Source organism: Pan troglodytes, chromosome 3 (genome assembly GCF_028858775.2).
Source record: "Pan troglodytes isolate AG18354 chromosome 3, NHGRI_mPanTro3-v2.0_pri, whole genome shotgun sequence".
In the NCBI taxonomy this organism is placed as follows: domain Eukaryota; kingdom Metazoa; phylum Chordata; class Mammalia; order Primates; family Hominidae; genus Pan; species Pan troglodytes.
In genome coordinates, this window is record NC_072401.2 from 17,804,149 (window position 1) to 17,810,960 (window position 6,812).

Consider the following 6,812-nt stretch of genomic DNA (forward strand, 5'->3'; position numbering starts at 1 on the left):
TAAGAGAATCGCAGTGGAATGGGGGTAAGAGGCTGAGAATAGACACGTTTTAGGTTTAGGCTAAGAATTGAGAGAACTCACACAGTTGCTGCGAGGATCAAAGGATAACATGCAAAAATAGACAGAAAAGTATAGCTCATGAGATAAATGTAAGAAATTCCGGTCCCAGAGGCAGCTGGCAGTGCTACCGGCTCCTGAGCAAGTGAAGCAATGCAAACTGTCGGAGGAATATGGTTCCACTGAACCTATTCCAGCCAGGAAGAAACAAGGATGAAAAGGAGGCTTTGGGAACAATGAAGGCAACAAAGACAGCTGGTGGGGGGTGGAAAAAGGAATACATGAAGGGAAGTCCAATTCTGCCATGGCTTGGACATCAAGGTGCTCAAAATTCATGAAGCTCCTCCCTTCTACCATTTGCACCCAAGAGGCCTGAAAATAACCAGATAGCCAGGCCTTTCCTACCTCTCCTTCCCTCTATCTGAAACATCTCTCTTCTCCTTCCTTACTCAGCTCTTTCCTTTGTCTTCTGCTTGGTCATCTCCCAACTATGTTTCAGGTCTCTAAGTTGTCACTTTCTGCAGAAACCCTTTCTGGACTTCCCCTCACCCAATGCTAAATCCTTCTTCTTTTTGGCTCTCCAAACTCCCTGTTCTTTTGTTTGTTTGTTTTTTCTTCCCAGAATGTCTCACAAAACAGCCAAATATACCTCTGTAAAGACAGAAAGTAAAATAATGCTAGTTCTGTGAATTCTCTCTTCTTCTCATGCAAATCCATCAACTGCCACCAATGGACAGAAAGGAGCTCAATGAGAAGCCAAGCTCCCTGTTCTTTCTCCATTTCTATATAGTTACTGCCTCTTGCCATCTTCCCCATCACCCTCCATAAACTTGTTAACCTTGTGAAGGCAAGAACCATGGTGTCTACACAGTGCCTGGCCCATAACAGAAACACAACAAATTCATTCATTCATTTACTCACCTGACACATATTTACTGAATATACATTCTGTGCCGGGCACTGAAGTAAAGCAGCAAACAAGACAGATAAATTCTCTGCCTTCATTCTTGGGGGAAGGAAAGGTTTTTTTTAAATTTTATTTTATTTTTAAATCAAGTAAATGAAAACAAACAAGATGGTTACAGATTGCTAAAAGAGGTATGGAAAAAAATGAACAGTTTGATGACATGAAAGAGGAAGACCTTCTTTAAGTCTCATGTCTTTGGATCCTGGGAGAATCTGTCCCCTGCAGCCTAAAGCCATGTTCCTTCTTTCACCGGGATTCACTGAGATCCTCAGGGAGATCACAGGGCAATGAGGGGAACCGAAGAGGAAACCAGGGATTGTAATCATATCGGATAAGGCCTATGACAGATACTCACATGGGGCTGGGTGTGATGGAAGGGCCAAGTGGTATGTTGAAAATTTAGGAGCAGTGTTGCAGAAGGGCTTCTGGTGACGATGACTTCGAGCCTGGTGATTTCAGAGTACTATGGTTTCTGGGACTGTAGTACTGGATTTGAATCCAGCCCCCACCTCTCACTAGCTGTGTGGCCTTGGATGAGTTACTTAATTTCTGTGTTTCAGGTTCCTCATCTGAAGGATGAGTTAAATGACAATACTCGCCCTACAGGGCAGTTGTGAGGATGAACTTTATTCATATACATAAACTACTTAGAATAGGGTGAATATATAGTGAGTGCTATACATGTTGACCTCGATTACTGTTTTCAGGATGCAAAAGAGTTAGCTCAATGAAGAAAAGAGTGGTGAAAAAGCATCCCAAGAAGAACAAATACCTGTGGAATGAAGGAAAGAATGGAAAGAATGGCAAATGACTCCAAGATGACAGCTTAGTCAACAGGCGCTGGCTTTGTCCGTGAATAATCATAGGGGAGAATCCATTGTGCTAGAGCTGCCTCGTGGGTTAAGAACAAACCCAGGAAAAATAGACGGGTTCTCTGTCCTCACAGGCATATTCAACAAGACTAAACACACAAGGAAGAGAGACTAAACACATGAGAAGGATGCAAGGCAGCAAAAAACCGGCTCTGAACTAGGTAGCCAGACTCCAATGGTAATCTCAAAAAAAAAAAAAAAGAATCATAATATTTTGTTTGTGATGTGCCAGACACTGGGCTAAACACTTTATATGCTTTTCCTGCTTAAATTCAGCCCACAAATACACATTATGTGACTGTCTCTCCATGACAAAACCCCTAGGAGATTTTAGGGAAGGGAGAGATTGACCCAAAGGACCCAAAAAGACAGCAAAGCTTGAGCTAGGCCTTAAGAGAAGGAAAGAATTTGAATAGAGGGTGAGTAAAAGAGAAACTACAGAAGCACAGCCCAAGAGAAACATAATGTGAGCCACAAATACAAGCTACATATCTAATTCTGAATTTTCTAGTGGCCACATTTTTTAAAGTTAAAAAAGGTAAAATTAACTTTTAGAATATATTTTATCCAATATTTGCAACATATTAAAATTTCAGTATGTAATCAGTATAAAACATTATTAATGAGATGTTTTGCATTTTTTTTTCTCTACTAAGTCTTTGATATCTGGTGTGTATTCTCTACTTACAGAACTTGTCAGTTCCAAGTAGCCAGACTTCAAGTGCTCAATAGCCCCATGTGACTACCACCTTGGACAGCACAAGTCAAGAGGTTTTGAAAAAAGAACAGGCATTCATGGATGTCTTGCTAGGCCTCAGTCACTTTTTCTACAAACACAGCTTTATTTAATCTTCCAAACCACTCCTTTAGGGGAATATTGTTACAGGCTGAGTATCCCTTATCCAAAATGCTTGGGACCAGAAGTATTTTGGATTTCAGATATTTTTTCTAATTTTGGAATACTTGCATTATACTTATGGGTTCAGCATCTTTACTCTGAGAATCCAAAATCTGAAATGTTCCAATGGGTATTTCCTTTGAACATTGTGTCAGCACTCAATGACAAAAGTTTGGATGTGAAATCCAAAAGTTTTGCATTTTGGAGCATTTCGGGTTTTGGATTTTTGGATGAGGGGTATTCAACCTGTATTATCCCCATTTTACAGAGGAGAACACTGAGACTCTAAGAGGTTAAGTTGACAGCTAAATAAGTGGGTTGATCTAGGATTTAAATCCAGCTCTCACCAACTTCAAGCCTGGGCATATTCCTCATGCTGGAATTGTCTTAGGAAACTGCTTCGGAGGACCGTGCACCCCAAAACAAGACAACACCCGGGCAGAGAGAACCACAGAGATCCTGGGGTCCACTTCTGAGCAGCTTCCTCCCCAGGCTCCACAGCCCACACCAGCTTTGTGCAGCCTCCCATACAGGGAGCAGGGTGGACAAAAAGCACGCAAACAAACACACGCAACTTTTCTCTTTCCAGTTAATTGAAATTGAGACGTACCCTGCTCCATCACAGCAAAATGACGAAAGGAAAGCAAGGAAGGGCACCTGTGTGGGTAAATCTTTTACTTCTGTTGCAGAGACGTACATGATGAACAGACACTTAGTTGGCTGCTTCTCAGCCAGCCAAGCAGGGCTCCCTTACACGCTTTGCGGCTCTATTTTGTTGTCAATTACTGTTTCTAAAACTATTAAGAGAGGAAGGGGGAAGAGTATAAACAGCATTAACGGTAATTTACGATCTGAAAAGGGACAGCAGGAGTTCGAAATCTGTCTCCATTAAGATACTTTCCCCACGCTCCTCTGGGTCCTGGAGCTACAGGATCAGGATCCAGGATCGTAGGAAAAGGATGTTTATACAACACTTCTGGCAGAAAAGACATTTTTTTTCCTTGCACGCCGAGGGCAAGGTTCAGCTGACTTTCCATAAAGGGTCTGGTCTGTGCCGAGCATGCTGTGGGTAACCCTGTCCCTGGTGTGGGAAGATACATGAGCTTTCCAGATTTTTGTTTTATTTTATTTACTTCTTGTTTAATGAACCCTCCCTGATTTCTACAGTCATTCAAGCTTGCTGCCACCCACCCCACCCCACCTCAACCATCAGCAAAGCCCACCAGGAAAACTGCCAAGAGAGACACTCATCAGCTCTTCAGTGAGAATTTTGCCATGCTTCTGCCTTTGGTAACTCCAGATTCTTCCAGACAAAGGTTGACTCCATCACTAAGGCATGTTTTATGCCATCCAGTTTAACTTTGCAGGACCTACTTCTCAAGTCAAGGAATTGCAAGGCCACATTATGTAGCAGCTTGAGTTAGAGTCTAAAAGGAGAGCCAGTTGCACCCCAGGATTACCATGTTTTTTTTTCCTTTTTCTTTTCTTTTGAGGTGGGCATGAGATACCACGGTCTGGCTCTGAACACAATCTCTGGCAGCTGCTTATGACTCTCTCAACACTAATGATGTGATCAAGTCTTCGAGTGAATTTTGGAGCTGAAGGGAGAGACAAAAAGAAAATTTCATAAACCACCCCCAGAATCTGTTCGCTGAAGCACCACACATTTACAGTACCACCTTCGCGAACCAGTCTCTTAGATCACTAGCGACCCCACGTGGCCAATTTAAAAGAACAGTAATTTTTTTCCCCCCTGCAGAAAAGAAACTTAATGCTTCAAGGTTTTACTCCTAAGTCTTCGTAGAATTTAAAAACTGAAAAGCTGTAAGGACCGTTAATGTCACCTGACCCAACCACCTCATTTTACAGGAAGCAGAGGTTGAGAGAGGTAAAAAGGGCCTCGAAAGGTCACACAGAATGTTAAGGTCAAGTTAGGAAGCAATACAAGAAATGATTCTAAGAGATTCTATGCTACTGGATTTTAATTTCTTAATCGAAGAAAGGAAAAGAAGGCTTTTGTTCCCCAGACCAGAAAATAAATACTGCTATTACAGAAGAATCACTGTAATAAGACTGCATGTTTTAAAGGATCCCAAGTTCCAATAGGTATGTAGGCAATACATATATTTCTTTCCTCTTCTACGCCTAAAACTTACCAGAGTACATTAAATAGAGTAACGGCAAGAATGAGGCCAGCATGGACAAGAGGGAGGAGTCAGCATTTGGCAAATGTGAATTAGATGCTCATTCCCAAAGCCTAGCCACTGAGCAAAGGAAAAGATTGGGTTTCATTTCCACCCTCATAACGGCACTGCAGAGTGGACACTATTATTCCCATTTTAGAAATGAGAACACGGAGGCTCAGGGAACTAAACTAACTTGCTCAAAATCTGACAGAGACTAAACTGCAAAGCCAGCTCTCTGCAGGACTTTACTTAATGCCTCAACTTATCCATCCATCAAATGGGATGACAAAGTCAGCCTGTTGATCAGAAAATGTTAGTGTTACAAAGGGTCCTCAGAGGAACTCTCTTTCAAATGAAAATGGACCCGCTGTACATATAACAGTCAAAAATGACTGGTGTCTATCTGCATATATATAACAAAGTCTAGCAAAGAGAACATGGGTGCTGTTGTGACCTGATTAAAGCTGAGAGTTAAACAGGGCATTTGCAGTTTTCTATCTGCTTGAGCATCCGGGCTCTATATTCTGTTTTGTTTACTCTGTAACATAGAGTTTCTGATTCACTTTCCCCAAGATAGAAGTCTATCTTGGTTTGATGGACAATGTTGCTGCTGCTGCAGCTGTTCAAATCACACTGCCCTTCCAGCCTCAGAGCCCTCCTCAATTCAAGAGAGAGATGCTTCATTCAAAGTCTGCTCTAAAACCAGTTAGTACGTGTCTACCTTCAGGTCCACGTGGTGTTAAAATATGACATTCTATATACATTTATATGTGTATGTGTTGATATTTATTACCACTACTAACACAGTTTTAAATTAGGTGCAGATGACCTTAAAATCATTTACTTAACTCAAGCACCACCATAGAATCCAAAAGTTCCGGGAGGAGGAAGGAAAATTTGAAAATCACTGATCCAGTCCAGCCTGCTATCAAGAAACCCTACTCTTGTTAAAACCAAAATGAGAACCTCCAAAATGTAGGATCAGCTCAAATCTCCACTCCTCACCACCATCACTACAACCCCATGTGTCACCTTTCCCACGAAGCATCTCATTTGGTCTCCTTTTGCCATCATAGGTTGGACCCCTTCCCCGCCCCACCCCACTACAGGACACAGTCCCCCATTCTTGGCAGCTCTATCCAAAGCATGGACCAAACTCCCTTTGCTGTCTGCTCTGAGTACCATGGAAACAGTCTGGAATTTTCCCAATGCCATTTCTAAAATTACTGCAAGAGAATAGAAGGTAAATAAACACAGAAAGTGGGAGAAACCTAAAATCAATGATTTACAAAGCGTGAAATTCTGATCCAAATCTTACTACAGGTCATTCTCTCTCTAGAGCTAGAAAATCTTTCCCTGTTCCAGGAGGGGGTCCCCAAAATAGAAATACTCCATGTAAATTGGTACAAAGCCTCTGAAAAGCAATCCAGCACCATCCTTCAAGGTCTGTAAAAAATTCCTATGCTCGGGCCCTGTAATTTCACTTCTCCAACTCACCTGAATGAAATAATCAAACAGCGAGGGCAGTAATTCATTCACAAAGATGTTTGTCACTAACTCACCTATAATTATATAAAAAAAGAAAACCTGAAAACAAACTGTGCAGCAGGGTTTATGTAGCCATAAAATGGAACATTACATAGCCATTAAAAATGATGTTTTAAAGCATTTTTGATAATACTAAGTGGACAAAAAAAGAACTTTTAATGGCATTTAGTGAAAATAACAAGGTGCAAAACTGGTACACATTATGTAATCAAATATTTCAAAACAAAACAAGAGAAGTATGAGTGTGTAGAGGAAAAAAAAAAGAAGAAACCTAGCAAAATGTT

At 41.3% G+C, this 6,812-nt stretch overlaps 1 non-coding gene across 1 annotated transcript; it reads right to left on the minus strand.

Moving 5' to 3' along the window:
- Positions 1 to 678: 678 nt before the first annotated feature.
- LOC112209097 (small nucleolar RNA SNORA75) lies at positions 679 to 815 on the minus strand. Its single transcript, XR_002943766.1, has one exon. It is a non-coding gene; the product is annotated as a small nucleolar RNA SNORA75 (small nucleolar RNA).
- Between the last annotated feature and the right edge of the window lie 5,997 nt (positions 816 to 6,812).